The sequence below is a fragment of the Scyliorhinus torazame genome, chromosome 17 (assembly GCF_047496885.1).
Source record: "Scyliorhinus torazame isolate Kashiwa2021f chromosome 17, sScyTor2.1, whole genome shotgun sequence".
NCBI classification, from domain to species: domain Eukaryota; kingdom Metazoa; phylum Chordata; class Chondrichthyes; order Carcharhiniformes; family Scyliorhinidae; genus Scyliorhinus; species Scyliorhinus torazame.
In genome coordinates this window covers 33,985,425-34,001,897 of record NC_092723.1, presented here as the reverse complement: position 1 = coordinate 34,001,897, position 16,473 = coordinate 33,985,425, and the positions used below count along the sequence as shown (strand labels likewise).

Genomic DNA, 16,473 nt, shown 5'->3' with positions numbered 1-16,473 from the left:
CGAAGGGCCTCTGCCGGCCGGCGCGAGTTGGCGCATGCACAGGAGCGCCAGCGTGTTCCCAGAACCGCTGGCGTGATTCCTGTGCATGCGCAGGGGGTTTCTTCTCCGCGCCGGCCATGGCGGAGCTTTACAGCGGTCGGCGCGGAGGGAAAGAGTGCCCCCACGGCACAGGCCCGCCCACAGTTCGGTGGGCCCCGATCGTGGGCCAGGCCACCGTGCCCCCCCCCCCCCCCCCCCAGGGCCAGATCCCCCCACGCTCCCCTGAGGACTCCTCAGGCCGCCCGCAGAGCCGGCGGGACAGGCCGAAAACGGGCGACCGCTCGGCCCATCGCGGAGCAGGGAATCGCCAGGGGGGTGCTGCTGCCAACGGCCCCCGACCGGCGTGACTCGATTCCCGCCCCGCCCCGCCAAAGAAACGGCGCCAGAGAATTCAGCAGCCGGTGTCGGGGCGGGATTCACGCCGCTCCCCCGGCAATTCTGTGGCCCGGCGGGAGATCGGAGAATCTCACCCCTTATCTTTGCCTATGGAGTTTTTAAAAACTCATAGCTGTCAGCTTCTGGAAATCAATCAGGTCTTTTTTGCTTATCAGCATGATGACTCTCCCTGTCCTGTTTCAACACATCCTAAGTGGTTCCATTGAAAACAAAAGAGGCAAGGCTTCAGAATAATCCGTGAGTCAAGCCAGAGATGCCTGTCCCCCAGATCACCATATTTCTGCTGGGGATCCTGCATCCTCTGCAGCAACATACTTTTCTCTGCTTGGGGCCCCAGTGGGTACACACGGTATGGAATACGTAGATCAAGTAAATCACTGATTTTATGCTATGCTATCTAATCTCAGCTCATAGTGATAGGCACACAACAAATGGGGGCTGGTGAGACACTAAACATGACGATACAATGAGCTGAATAGCCTCCTTCTGTGCTATAGATCTCTACAATTCTATGATGAGGGAGTGCCTTTAGCAGAATAGAGAACTGAGAAAAAGGAGGAAGTGATTCTCAATTTCAGGGCACATTTTCCACAGAAGTCCATTAAAACTGTAGGCATAAAGGAAGAATTGCTGTGTGGGTGATTCTGGTGTGCTATAGGAGCAATCATAAAATTAGATTAAAAAGAAAATGTCTAAGGCCTATTTTGGAACTGTTTAGATGTATAAAGTTAAAAATGTAAACAATTTCTCTCATCATCTGCAGTATAAAGCTCTGGTACATAAAGGTTTAATGTGGGACTGTGTACAGTAGCGCCCACAGTAAGAGAACACATGCACCTGGCCATCAGTGTAGTGTTGGACAGAGCTGTGTGTAGGAGCAAGTGTGTAGGGATAGCTCTTGGCTCGGACCTTTACTGCACCTATATAGGATGCGCTTTAATGGAAAAATGTCGAAGTGTCATTTTAGGCGTGATTGATGGGGTGTTTCTCAATGGCTGTATTGGTGAGATCGCAGCCCATATTTAACAGCACATAGTGCCGAAAATGAGGCCCCACAACATTCTCGCCATTACTGGCTATCTTGCTATGATTCACCCGACTCGCGCCTCAGCAGCTTGCCACTAACAAGGAGGAGCTGCTTTTAAGTGCTCACTCACCACTTACTCCCAGTCAACACCCAAGCATGGCAGCGAGTTCCTCATTTGGCGATGCCAACTTGGCCAGGCATCTGGACGCAGCCGATGAGAGACAGGACATCCTGTTCCCCCGAGGGGGTCGGAGGCCCAGCAACAGGGCCACCAGCACTTCCTCCTCCCTGATGGTGTTCTTAGGGGGACTCCATGAGATGGAGGTGCAGCAGGAGTGAGCTCTAGAGGTCTCTGCGCCATCTGGCTCTGCCAGTCCTGGTGCCTCCCCACGGTCTGCACCATGGTGTTGATACCCTCAGCGATGCTCGTCAGTGACTGGGCCATGCTCCACAGTGCCTCGGCAATGTCCACCTGCGTCTGGGGCATGTCCCTCAATGACTGGGACATGATGCCGATGCCCTCAGCCTTGGACAGCACCACTCAAGACACTGACCTCGTGCTCATTCTGTCAGAAACGAACAACTCACTTGAGACATCTGAATGAAAGGGCAGCGGTTCCTCACCTCTGCCTGTCCTGCATCCTCCAGCTCCTCATGCAGGTCCTCCCAAAGCTCGTCCACCATCCCCTCCTGGTCTGCCGCCTTCTCCTCCTCAGATGAGACAGAATGTCCCTCCTGCTCCTCGTCCAGCACATTTCCCCGCTGTGTTCCAGGTTGTGGAGGGCACAACAGACCACCACAAAGCAGGAGACCCTCTGGGGGTGTGTACTGCAGTGCACCACCAGGGCGGGCAAGCATCGGAACCGCATCTTGAGCAGTCAGTGCACCGCTCAATGACAGCACGCATGGCACCATGGGCCTCGTTATATCAGGTCCCTGCCTCAGTCTCCAGCCTCCATACTGGCATCTTCAGCCAGGACCTCATCAGGCACCCTTTATCCCCCAAGAGCCAAACTGTCATCCTGGGGTAGCCCTCAAAGATGCCGTGTGAGGCTGCTCACAGTCAAAGGGAGTTAAAGTGACCTTCAGCATACAACCAAGAACTGGGCTCTGACCTGGAAGAGTTTGTTAGGACAGACAGGCAATATCTGTAGTTGCCCCTGTTATGGATATCCACAATATTTGAAGTGGTGTGAAGGCCTCCTAGACAAAATGCCCCTCAACCCCCAGCCACCCACCGCTGGAACACTTCAGCCCCCTCGACCAAGCACGACAGGCCTGACAGATCCCCCATGACCCCCCCCCCCTCCCCAAAGCCCTGGGGCAGCAGCTCCAATGTCCTTGAGCTGCATACAGAAAAATGGAAATAGCTACTCACCTCCTCAGTTCCCCTCAGTAGCCATTGCGCCAGCTTCACGTTTTTAAAAGGGAGTACTAACGAGGGCCATGTGATTTCTCGCTGGGGAGCCGGTTCATTCCCAGGAAGCTGTTCCATTCGACTTCAATCTCACTAATGAGATGGAAATTGATGCTAATTGGGGTCAATGATATGCTCGCCATACTTGGGCGTCATCCGGAACTTGCAATTGGGAGCAGGCCGGTTAGATAGCAAACTGATTTGTGCCTGTCACGAATCTCGATTTTGCCATTACCTGCTATTGCCGGTCTGTGGCGACTAGGGGCTTTCCACAGTAACTTCACTGCAGTGTTAATATAAGCCTACTTGTGACAATAAAGATTATTATTATTTAACCGGAGCACGCAGATCCGAGCCGGGCACAACGCAGTCGTTAAATTGCACCCATAGATTTTAGTAGTTCATAATACTTCACTGTTGAATTACCCAAATACAAATACCTTATTAAGACTTACTACGTCCAAAACCGTACAACATTATCTATTATCGAAATAGCATAAAGCTGTTGCTATAACCAGGGTCTGACATCTGTTACCATGGAAACAAGTAATTATTAAACCAACCTTGTCTTCTTCAACTGAAAGATCAGCAATGCATGCTGGGAGGGCAGCATGGTGGCGCAGTGGGTTAGCCCTGCTGCCTCACAGCGCCGAGATCCGAGATTTAACCCCGGCTCTGGGTCATTGTCCGTGTGGAGTTTGCACATTGTGCTGGTTAGGTGGATTGGCCACGCTAAATTGCCCCTTAATTGACAAAAATGAATTGGGTACTCTAAAGATTTTTTTTAAAAACAATGCATGCTGGGAACTATAATCAGATCATGGTTTCGAGACGTTTTAAATGTAATTTGATCACAATTACCAGCATGCAGCACAAGTTGTAAAAGGTGACAATACTTACTTGATAATAATGTTCCAGAGCTGACGCCTCTCTATATTCTACACATATTTATTTTACACCTTCCCTTACAGAACCTCACTCTCCTTTCACAATTATTACTTGCCCCATTGAATCGTGTTCCATTCACTCATTCATTTCTGATCTTGGAAAAACTGGAATTCAGAGACAAACTATCTGCTGGTATTTAAAAATTTGTGTCCTTGGGATCTGCTGTGGAAGAATGGCCCTGTTTGCTGTCATATTAGGGAATTATTACACACAGGTTTGCTGCTGTTACCAATTTCCTGGAAACTGTGCTAAGCCTGTCATTCTTCATATGTATGCGGGGTTAAAATAGACTTCAATATCGCATGAGCATTGTAACAGTGTCCATAGCCAAATACAGATGGCCTCTTTTTAAAATTGAGGAGCCAACAAAATAGGTCATGGTGAGTGTTGTAGAGAACTGTCAAATTGAGGAAATAACAAAGAGGTGAACTATGAAGGGTGTGGTAATTGCATGATGTCTAAATCATGCTTTACAAGTTGCAATGGCAGAAGGAAAATAGTGGAATTCTTCAGGAATTGGGATTTGACTGGCAAAGGATGAATTAGAGCGAGTGCTTATCTCAATGCAGCGGAAATGTCAGGAGCAAAAGCAGGAAGGTGTCACATTAGGAGGAACAGGAAGAAGAGATTTCAGAGGAGCACTGGCCCTGGTAGCATTGAGAACGTAGAGAAAGGTAAGAATGGTTAAAAGGAAGGGCAGCATGCTGGCGCAGTGGGTTAGCACTGTTGTCTCATGCGCCGAGGTCCCAGGTTCGATCCTGGCTCTGGGTCACTGTCCTTGTGGAGTTTGCACATTCTCCCCGTGTTTGCGTGGATTTTGCCCCTCCAACACAAAGATGTGCAGGCTAGGTGAATTGGCCACGCTAAATTGCCCCTTAATTGGAAAAAATGAATTGGGTACTCTAAATTTTTTTTTAAAGAATGGTTAAAAGGAAGAGCACTGAATGCTACATGTAACAAATTAAATTGCCACTCAAAAAAATTGGGGTTAATAGCTGAAAGTTAATTGTGTTTGATAAACTTCACAGAGTTCTTTGATGAAGTAATGGAGAAAGTTAATGAGGATCATGGAATCATAGATTCCCTGCAGTGTAGAAGAAGGCCATTTGGCCCATCGAGTCTGCACTGACCCTCAACTAGAGAACCCCAACCTAGGCCCATTCACCGCACTGTCCCTATAATCGCCCCTAAGCTTTAGACACTAAGGGGCAATCCAGCATGGTCAATTCACCTAACCGGCACATCTTTGGACAGGATACAGTGGATGATGTTATGGATATAGGCTAGTTGACAAATCTGGAGCCTATGGAACTAAAGGGGAAACTGGCAGTCTGGGTGGAAAATTGCAAAGGGACAGAACTCAGAAAATTACCGGGTTTTTTCCCAGATTAAAAGGAAGCGTTCAATGGTGCCCCCAGTGGGGTGGTCTTGGGACCACTGTCTCTTTTCATATATAGAGTGCAATTCTCCCAATAAACTTCTCAGTGGGGTCTCCAGCCGGGTAGGTCGGTGCAATCCAGATCGCAATCGACCCACACATAGAAATTGTTTTGGAGGGGTTGAGTTTTGCATCAGCACTGAGAGGGGCAGGGCCTAAACACACCGGCAAGCCCAGCTTCACAGAGATCGGGATGCCTGTTTTAAAGGGTGCCCTGATCTCAAAGTGACAGTAAAGGCACAGACCCCTCCCCCACCACCATTGCCGGCATTGGGGCGTCAATTTCCCCCCCATCACCACCATCACTGGCATCGGGGCTGCAATCCTCAACCACCGGTACCAATGGCCTCCCCCCAGGAGAATGGCACCCCGCAGAATCCTCCACACCTTCAGGGGCTAGGTCAGCGCCAGAGTGGTTTGCGCTGCGCTGGCCGGCGCAGAAGGGGCTTGGCACCACGCCAACCGGTGCCGAATGGTCTTCGCCGGCCACCGCGAGTTGGCGCATGCGCGGGAGCGCCAGCATGTGCTGGCGTCATCCCAGCGCATGCGCAGAGGGGGTTCATCTCTGTGCCTTCCATCGCGGACTGTTACGCCAGCCGGCACGGAGGAGTAGAGTGCCCTCACAGCACAGGCCCTCCCGCGGATCGTTGGGTTCCGATAGCGGGCTAGGCCTCTATGGGGACACCCCCCGGTGCCAGATCCCCCTGTGCCCCCCGAGGACCCCGGAGGCCGCCCGCGGAGCCAGGTCCCGCCGGTAAGTACCTGTCGTAACATACGCCAGCAGGACCGGCCAAAAACGGGTGGCGACTCGGCCCACCGCAGGCCGGAGAATCGCCGGGGGCGGGGGGCGCTGATCGGCGCACCGCAATTCCCGCCCCCGCCAAATCCCCGGCACCAGAGAATTCGGCAGCTGGCAGGGGCGGGATTCACGCCGTCCCCCCCGACGATTCTGCGATCCGACAGTAGGTCGGAGAATCCTGCCCCTGGTCACTATGAATGGGGACCAGATGGAACAGCACTTGTGGGGTCTCCCTGTGGATTGGAGGCTCCCAGGTGCTTGTCCGCTGAGCAAGGTGGCATCCTGGCACTGCCAGCCTGACACAATTGCACTGCCGCAGTGCCCAGGTGGTACTGCCAGCTGGCAGGGGCACTTCCAGGGTGCCAAGCTGGCAGTGTCAAGGTGCCAAGCTGACATTTTTTCATCGGGCCCGGGGATGCCCTGTTTATGTGAAGTGCGGTGCAGAGGGGGGGGGGGGGGGGGGGGGGGGAGGCGGAGACCTCCTTATAGGCATGGTAGCACAGTGGTTAGTACTGCTGCTTCACAGCTCCAGGGTCCCAGGTTCGATTCCCGGCTTGGGTCACTGTATGTGTGAATCTGCACGTTCTCCCTGTGTCTGCGTGGGTTTCCTCTGGGTGCGCCGGTTTCCTCCCACAAGTCCCGAAAGATGGGCTGTTAGGTAATTTGGACATTCTGAATTCTCCCTCTGTGTACGCGAACAAGCGCCGGAATGTGGCGAAGAGGCTTTTCACAGTAACTTCATTGCAGTGTTAATGTAAGCCTACTTGTGACAAAAAGTATTATCATTGTCTAGGTGAGTTGGGGCTTTGGAGGGATTGGGGGGGGGGGGGGGTCATGTCTGGGGTTTGAGAGATAGGGGCGGAGAATCCCGGGGTGGGACGGAGAATCCCGCCCAATGTTTATGGCCTATGACCCATCATTGTAATGTTTCCCCTAATTTCCTCCATCTACACATACTGCCTGATTTGCATATAGAACATAGAACATAGAACGATACAGCGCAGTACAGGCCCTTCGGCCCACGATGTTGCACCGAAACAAAAGCCATCTAACCTACACTATGCCATTATCATCCATATGTTTATCCAATAAACTTTTAAATGCCCTCAATGTTGGCGAGTTCACTACTGTTGCAGGTAGGGCATTCCACGGCCTCACTACTCTTTGCGTAAAGAACCTACCTCTGACCTCTGTCCTATATCTATTACCCCTCAGTTTAAAGCAATGTCCCCTCGTGCCAGCCATTTCCATCCGCGGGAGAAGGCTCTCACTGTCCACCCTATCTAACCCCCTGATCATTTTGTATGCCTCTATTAAGTCTCCTCTTAACCTTCTTCTCTCCAACAAAAACAACCTCAAGTCCATCAGCCTTTCCTCATAAGATTTTCCCTCCATACCAGGCAACATCCTGGTAAATCTCCTCTGCACCCGCTCCAAAGCCTCCACGTCCTTCCTATAATGCGGTGACCAGAACTGTACGCAATACTCCAAATGCGGCCGTACCAGAGTTTTGTACAGCTGCAACATGACCTCCTGACTCCGGAACTCAATCCCTCTACCAATAATGGCCAACACTCCATAGGCCTTCTTCACAACCCTATCAACCTGGGTGGCAACTTTCAGGGATCTATGTACATGGACACCTAGATCCCTCTGCTCATCCACACTTCCAAGAACTTTACCATTAGCCAAATATTCTGCATTCCTGTTATTCCTTCCAAAGTGAATCACCTCACACTTCTCTACATTAAACTCCATTTGCCACCTTTCAGCCCAGCTCTGCAGCTTATCTATATCCCTCTGTAACCTGCTACATCCTTCCACACTGTCGACAACACCACCAACTTTAGTATCGTCTGCAAATTTACTCACCCACCCTTCTGCGCCTTCCTCTAGGTCACTGATAAAAATGACAAACAGCAACGGCCCCAGAACAGATCCTTGTGGTACGCCACTTGTAACTGAACTCCATTCTGAACATTTCCCATCAACCACCACCCTCTGTCTTCTTTCAGCTAGCCAATTTCTGATCCACATTTCTAAATCACCCTCAATCCCCAGCCTCCGTATTTTCTGCAATAGCCTACCGTGGGGAACCTTATCAAACGCTTTACTGAAATCCATATACACCACATCAACTGCTCTACCCTCATCTACCTGTTCAGTCACCTTCTCAAAGAACTCGATAAGGTTTGTGAGGCATGACCTACCCTTCACAAAGCCATGCTGACTATCCCTGATCATATTATTCCTATCTAGATGATTATAAACCTTGTCTCTTATAATCCCCTCCAAGACTTTACCCACTACAGACGTGAGGCTCACCGGTCTATAGTTGCCGGGATTGTCTCTGCTCCCCTTTTTGAACAAAGGGACCACATTTGCTATCCTCCAGTCCTCTGGCACTATTCCTGTAGCCAATGATGACATAAAAATCAAATATTTTTTTTGATACCACTATTACACGTGAGAACACCACCCACCAGGTACGCGGTACATACTCGTGCGACTCGGCCAACGTTGTCTACCTCATACGCTGCAGGAAAGGATGTCCCGAAGCGTGGTACATTGGCGAGACCATGCAGACGCTGCGACAACGAATGAACGGACATCGCTCAACAATCACCAGGCAGGAATGTTCCCTTCCAGTCGGGGAACACTTCAGCAGTCAAGGGCATTCAGCCTCTGATCTCCGGGTAAGCGTTCTCCAAGGCGGCCTTCAGGACCCGCGACAACGCAGAATCGCCGAGCAGAAACTTATAGCCAAGTTCCGCACACATGAGTGCGGCCTCAACCGGGACCTGGGATTCATGTCACATTACATTCATCCCCCACCATCTGGCCTGCGAAATCCTACCAACTGTCCTGGCTTGAGACAATTCACACCTCTTTAACCTGGGGTTACCCCATCTCTGGATCTGTAAAGATTTAATCACCTGCTAATGCTCGCATTCCTAGCATTGTTTGGCATCTTTAAATTTGTCTATATATGTGTTTCTGGAACAGACCTCTTCATTCACCTGAGGAAGGAGCAGCGCTCCGAAAGCTAGTGACATCGAAACAAACCTGTTGAACTTTAACCTGGTGTTGTAAGACTTCGTACTATAAAAATCAAAGCCAAAGGTCCAGCAATCTCTTCCCTGGCCTCCCAGAGAATCCTAGGATAAATCCCATCAGGCCCCGGGGACTTATCTATTTTCAGTCTGTCCAGAATTGCCAACACCTCTTCCCTACGTACCTCAATGCCATCTATTCTAATGGCCTGGGTCTCAGCATTCTCCACAACATTATCTTTTTCCTGAGTGAATACTGACGAAAAATATTCATTTAGCATCTCTCCTATCTCTTCAGACTCCACACACAACTTCCCATCCCTGTCCTTGACTGGTCCTACTAATATATATTTCCAATTCTTTCGGGTTTTATTTCAGGCCTCTGGAACCTACAGTGTTTTGTTTTAGGTTTCTTGTCCTGTACAACAGTCTGTTGAATTATATGTATTACCACATGTTAAGCAAGCCAATGTACCGAAATATCGAGTTTCTCAATTTTCTTACTGATGTACTCTGAGGGAACTAAAACAAGCTTCTGCTTGTAGCTTACAGAGTTCACATAACTTTTACATGACAAGAAATTGTTTGAGGCCATTTTTGCAATTAGGCTATGAAATTAAAATTAGACTAAATTAAGTTTAAAATAAAATTCTGGGGCGAAATTCTCCCCCAACGGCGCGATGTCCGCCAACTGGCGCCAAAGACGGCGCCAATCAGACGGGCATCGCGCCGGCCCAAAGGTGTGGTATGTTCCGCATCTTTGGCGGCCTAGCCCCAACATTGAGGGGCTAGGCCGACGCCGGAGGGATTTCCGCCCCGCCAGCTGGCGGAAATGGCGTTTGTTTCCCCGCCAGCTGGCGCGGAAATGCGGCGCATGCGCGGGAGCGTCAGCAGCCGCTGACAGTTTCCCGGCGCATGCGCGGGAGCGTCAGCGGCCGCTGAAAGTTTCCCGCGCATGCGCAGTGGGGAGAGTCTCTTCCGCCTCCGCCATGGTGGAGACCATAGCGGAGGCGGAAGGGAAAGAGTCCCCCCACGGCACAGGCCCGCCCGCGGATCGGTGGGCCCCGATCGCGGGCCAGGCCACCGTGGGGGCACCCCCCGGGGTCAGATCGCCACGCGCCCCCCCCCAGGACCCCGGAGCCCGCCCACGCCGCCCTGTCCCGCCGGTAAATACCAGGTTTGATTTACGCCGGCGGGACTGGCAATTTCTGGACGGGACTTCGGCCTATCCGGGCCGGAGAATCCAGCGGGGGGCCCCGCCAACCGGCGCGGCCAGATTCCCGCCCCCGCCCAATCTCTGGTACCGGAGACTTCGGCGGGGGCGGGGGCGGGATTCACGGCGGCCAACGGCCATTCTCCGACCCGGCGGGGGGTCGGAGAATGACGCCTATAGTATCGAACAAAATGGTGACATAACCTTGGAACTTGTCCAGAGTGCGTGTCATGTCTGCACTGCTCTCCCTACAGTCCACTCTTCTGAATTAGAAACAGTGATCAGTAAATTGGGCTTTCTCTGAACATTAGTTGAATTGACAGCTATCCTTTCCATTATATCTGACATGTTTGTTCAGCCTTTGCCTGAGGTAACTTTCAGCAAGAAATTAAGAAAGCAAGTGGAATTTTTAAACATAAAAACTGTCACATATATCGGTATCAATCTGCACTCTAATGCCTCAAGATTTTATCTATTCAGCTCGGAAGTGTTTTATTCTTAAAATATACCATGGGCGGGAATCTCCAACCCCCCGCCAGGTGGGAGAATCGCCGCGGTGCCGCGCGAATCGCGCCAGGCTGCTCTGACGCCAGGACGCGATTCTCCATCCCTGTGAAAACGGCCGCGCGCGAATGGCGCCGGGCCGCACTGAGAATCGCCGCAAACGGCCGTAGCGGCGATTCTCCGGTGGGCCAGCGATTCTCTGTGCCGGATGGGCCGAAGTCCCATCGGCCCGACCGGATGTCACGCCGGCTCCGTTCCAACATGCTATAAAACAGGAGGAGGTGCGTGACGGCGTGGGGAGGCCCCCCGGGGAGGGGGGGGTGCGCGACGGCGTTGGGGGTGGGGACCCCGAGACAGGGAGCGGACGGGGAGCGGGATGGCCGTGTCTGCGGCCAGTGTGGGGGAGGCCCGGGGTGGGGGTGGCCCCACACATCCGCTGCCAGGGCTTTGGGTGGCGGTGGGGGCAGTGGGGGGGGGGGGGGGTCACGGCCCACCATGATGGTGGACACGCGGTCGTCCACCCAGCCCATCCGCCGTCGCAGCCCACGGGGCCCCGCCGTCCTAACATGTGCCAGACCTCCCCCCCTCCACCAGACCGGCGACACCCATCGGCGGGTGGCTCCAGGGCAGCACCCACGGCACCCCCCCCCCCCCCCATTAGGGCAGTGCCAATGGACGGTGGCCCTGGCAGGGGGGAGGGCCGACAGGTGCCAGGGCACCGAGGGGGCAGGGTTGGGGCGCGTGCTGACAACCGGGCCTGTCATGCTGCCCATTGCACCTGGTCATGGAGGGGGGGTATACCAATGCTGAAACCCTGTCTACTCCCACCCCCTACAGATCGTACAATGTTCAGCCATCTTCCAGCAGTTGTTGGCTGCTGCCCTGCATGAGGCCCAGTGGGAGCTGGAGCACGGGCGTGACAGGGAGGTGGTGGAGCCAGCAGTACAGCAGCAGGCCGCACTGGGGCACGTGCAAGGCACCCAGGCCGCAGTGCTGCACGCCCGAGAGGCGCAGGAGGGGCACCACGCCGTGCGGGAGCCACAGCACGGGGATGCCGAGGGAGAGGAGGAGGAGAAGGAGGAGGAGGGTGTGTCACGGCCACGGAGGCGTCCGGTGCGACTCCGTGTGTACCAGCTCCGCATGTCCTTCGAGGACCTCCCGGACTGGGCGTGCAGGAGGAGACTGCGGATGAGCCGCAAGCCCATCGCCCACATCTGCCACCTGATGGCACACCTGGCACCGGGTGGGACTGGGGGTGGACATGCCATCCCGGTGGCCGTCAAGGTGACGGTCGCCCTCAATTTCTTCGTGACGGGGTTGTTCCAGTTGCCGAGTGGGAACCTGTCTGGCATCTCCCAGCCATCGGTGCACAGGTGCATCCGGGCCGTCACCGACGCCCTGTATGACATTGCGGACCGGTACATACTGTTCCCTGTGGACCGTGCCCACCAGGATGCCCGCATAGCGGGGTTCGCCGCTGTTCCCCAGGTGCCCATGGTGCAGGGGGCGATCGATGGAGTGCACATCGCCATGCGGCCCACCTCGGAGGAAAGGACCATGGGCCTAAACAGGAAGAGTACACAGTCAATGAACGTGCAGGTTGCATGCGACCACAGGATGACAATACTGCACGTCTGCGCCAGGTACCCCGGCAGTGTTGTAGCAAGTCACACGCACCGGAGCCCAACCTCTGTCGCAGCACCCCTCACATACACTGGCACACAGTCCCCGTCCCACCCCTGCACTCATCGGACAGAGTACAGAGGCAGTTCGCAAAGGTGTGGAATGTGTTTAATAACAGACGTCCTGTACATGTGCCCAAGCCCATCTAACTAATCGGTGCCCTGCACCCATGTCAACTCACTCACCCGTGTCTACTTTTCTGGCCTTACGAGCCCTATGACTACGTCTAGGTGTTCCCCCAGATGGTACAGCAGAACTGGAGTTGGACTTCTGTGATTCCTGCCCTGTGACTGGGGTCCCCGTCGGCGGCCGCTTCCTGGCGCGGCCGGGCCTGGATGGGCCAGGCCGCACCTCGGGCAATTGGGATGGCGTGGTGCCACCCTGTTCTGCCCGCTGCCCACCAGGTGCACCAGGGATGGTAGGGGGGGCGGAAGTGGCGCCGGGTTCCGGGACCCCCCCTGCAGGGGGACCTGGGATGGGCCCCAGCACCTCCTTCCCCCCCGGGGTGCCCGGTGGCCCCTGGTGCTCTCCTAGGGATGGGTGTGTGGGCGGATCCAGCACTTGGGGCACTGGCATCACCTGGCGCTGCCAGTCCTGGAGGCCCGCGCTGGTATCGATCAGGGTCTGGACGTTCACGGCCATGGAGCTCAGGGAGTGCGTCATCCGTGTCTGGCTCTGTACAACGCCGCCCATCACCCGGCCAATGGGGCTGAAGCTGTCAGCGATGGCTTGCAGAGACTGGGCCATGGCCTGAGGGGAAAGGGCTGAGGGGAAAAGGCTGAGGGGGGAGGGCTGAGGGAAGGGGGCCAGGCAGGGGGGGAATCTCACTTGGTGGCACGCCCCCGACCTCGGCATGGGCAATCTCCCGGTTCTCGGGTGCACCAGTTGGTTATGGGCACTCTTTTCCTGGGGGGGGGGGAAGGAATAACAGCATTGTTAGGTGGTCCACTGCATGCAGTTGGGTCTCAGAGGCCCCCTCCTCTCCTCGAGGGCATCCAGCAGTGTCTCCAGGTCTTGGTGTGTGAACCTGGGCGCTGCTCGGCATGGCGCCATGGTCCCCTGGTGGCAGCCTGTGCGCCCACGTCACCTGTTGTGCGGCGCCGCGTCATTTACTTGCCACCAGGTCACCGACGCCGCTCCGAGGCCGTGCCCCCGCGTTTCCCGCCACGCCCCTGCTAGCCCACTTGTAGGCCGGAGAATGCCATCTCGGAACGGGCGTCGCAGCGAGGTAAAACGCGCCCATTTTCCCACCGGCGCCCGCACTCTGTCGCCAGAGCGGAGAATCGCGGACTGTTCCTCACATAAAATCGTGTTCCGGTTACAACGGGTAGACTCTCAAACGTTCCACCAGACATTTCTATCCGATTAGCAATAAGCCTGGAGTGACTGAAATCCAATTTGGCTGGGAACAGGAGAAATAGGTTAACATGGTTTTGTGTGTCAGTTCAGGGACAATGGGGAGTGGTAGAGTTTCTCACTTTCCCAAGTAATTTCAGTTACTCTGCCATGCAAAATGAGGTGGGGCCATCGAAAACAACAAAACTTATTATATTTATTACTTGGATGTTACGTTACAGAGAGCGATAGGAAAGAGTTGACTCTTGCAGTAAAAATCTTTTTCTGTTTATTCACATTTCACATGCAAATTAAATTAGTTTGTAAGTTGCAATCAGCCTCACCTAACCCAAGTGTTCAAGAAATAGGAGAAATGCACGCCAGTGCATGTGCAAGATCAGAGAGTCCAATACACAGGTCATCTTATTTTTATGGGCCCTGGGTCAAATATTGATTAAGCAGACATTAAGAATTATCGGTTCTTGTCAGACCATCAGGGACACAGTATTTTTTACAGGTCTGACTGATAATATTGAAGGAAAGAGAATAATGCAGACCCACCACTCGTAACAACTGGACATGTAAACAGAAAAAAAATAGGAAAGAGAGAGGAAAGTACAAACACAAGCCAGGCTTCTCTAATATTTGCCTTTAGTCTATTTGGCCAATAGTTTGCGGTGCAATTATGTGTTTGGCAAATCTATTCGAAAAGATGACAATTTTAAAAAAAACTCTCATGCACCAATAACTTTAAGAAAAAGATATCTGTCATGATATTCAAACACACACATCATGATAGACACACCAACAGACAAATCAGAACACACAACACCACAACCAATGACAGAAAGATATAAAAGCACAGACACGACCCCCGGTGGTCAGTATTAGCTGCAGAGGAGGACCAGGACAGATCTGCTACCAAACACACTCAGGGAGACAGCACGTGCAGAGTATCCAGAACGAACTGTATTATAAGAGTTAAAATAAAATAGAGTTGTACCACATACAACTGTGTTGGCTCATCTGTGCACCAGAGCACCCAACACCACAATATCAGAACAGGTGTAGGTTATACAGCCTGTTCCGACCAACATTTAACAAAACCACGGCTGACCGTTTACATCAACTCCACTTTACTAATGTATTTCATATCTATTGATTCCCTTACACCTTCTGTGATATAAGAGTAATCGGTGTTAACCTAAGTAGGTGGAACAGTGGAGTAGCATTCGGGAGAAAAAAGCTAATCACGATTTTCTCTTATCGAATCACTTTTGATGTTTGTTTTTTTACAATAGGTGTTGACAAAAAGAAAAATGTAGAACCAGCTTAGTAAATTGAATATGGTCCTGCAAGAACCTCTTCTAATTATGCTAACTGCAGCTAATGGGTAATGAACATAACTTTTTTTTAAAAAAAGAGTTGTCATGCAGACACAAGTTTATTGGAAAAGAAAAAACTTGTTTTAAGCTAGTAAGTTCGTACTCAGTTTTAAAAGCAAAATACTGCAGATGCTGGAAATATGCAATAAAAAAAAATATATGCTGGAGATGCTCAGCAGGTCTGGCAGCATCGGAGAGAAAAAGTTAATGTTTCAGGTTTGTGACCCATCATTTTCTATTTTCCCTTCTTACTCAGTTATTCTATTAACATGTTTTGTTGTAGTATTGGAAGGATATCAGCAAGATGAGTATTTAATGGTAAATGCCAAACACGATTTGACACAAAATGTTGTACTTAAAAATGTATTGAACATGATAAAACTGTCAGGTAAATGACAACGGACTCCATCAGTGAATTTGAGGGGCTATAGCAAGTGGCATCATAACATCCACCACTGCCACAATACAGCTGCAAGATACGTTGCAACAATTTACCAAGGCTTCTTCAACAGCACCTACTGACCCCTGCTAGGAGGACAGGGGCAGCAGGCACATGTGGATTTCGCCACCGGCAAGTTCTCCTCCAAGTCCCAAACCATCCTATCTGAGAAATATATTGGGCTGGTATCTGCGGTTTGCCCAGGCGCGTGTTTCTCAACGACCCGACATTCGTTGGCGGCGGGATTCTCTCTTCCCGCCGCTTGCAATGGGATTTCCCATTAAAGTCAACCCAGGCCGTCCGGAAACACACGGGCAGGGATGCACTGGCGGCGGGAAAAGAGAATCCCAGAGGCCGGAGCACTCCAGCCATTATCACTGCTTTCTCGTCATTGGGTCAAAATCCTTGAATTCCTATGGAAGTACTGTCTCAGCGCGGGATTATGGCAGTTCCAAGAAGGAGGCTCATCGCCACCTTCTCAAGAACAATTAGGAATGGGCAATAAATGCTTGACTTGCCATTAATGCTAATCTCCTTCTCCTCCTCCTCCTTCAGGTACCTAAGGGTGTTGTTGACCATGCATTTCCATTGGATTGGTCCATGATTATACTTGGTAAAGTACTGCAGTGGTTTGCCATGTCTCCTATCGCATGGCTGACCAGGAAATTCTTCCTGCCATCAAGGGTGTTGGAGGGGTTTTAAGGCTGATAATCACCCTGATGGACATGTCATGAACATACTTTCCATATCCATCAAGTCCTGAAATGGGACTTGAACCCGGAGCTTCTGGCCCAGAA

At 52.3% G+C, this 16,473-nt stretch overlaps 1 protein-coding gene across 5 annotated transcripts in view; it reads right to left on the bottom strand.

Annotated features, from left to right (window-relative positions):
* The window catches only part of celsr2 (cadherin, EGF LAG seven-pass G-type receptor 2), a 430,851-nt gene that overhangs the window by 273,957 nt on the left and 140,421 nt on the right, over positions 1-16,473 (bottom strand). The gene's annotated exons all lie outside the window — the stretch shown is intronic.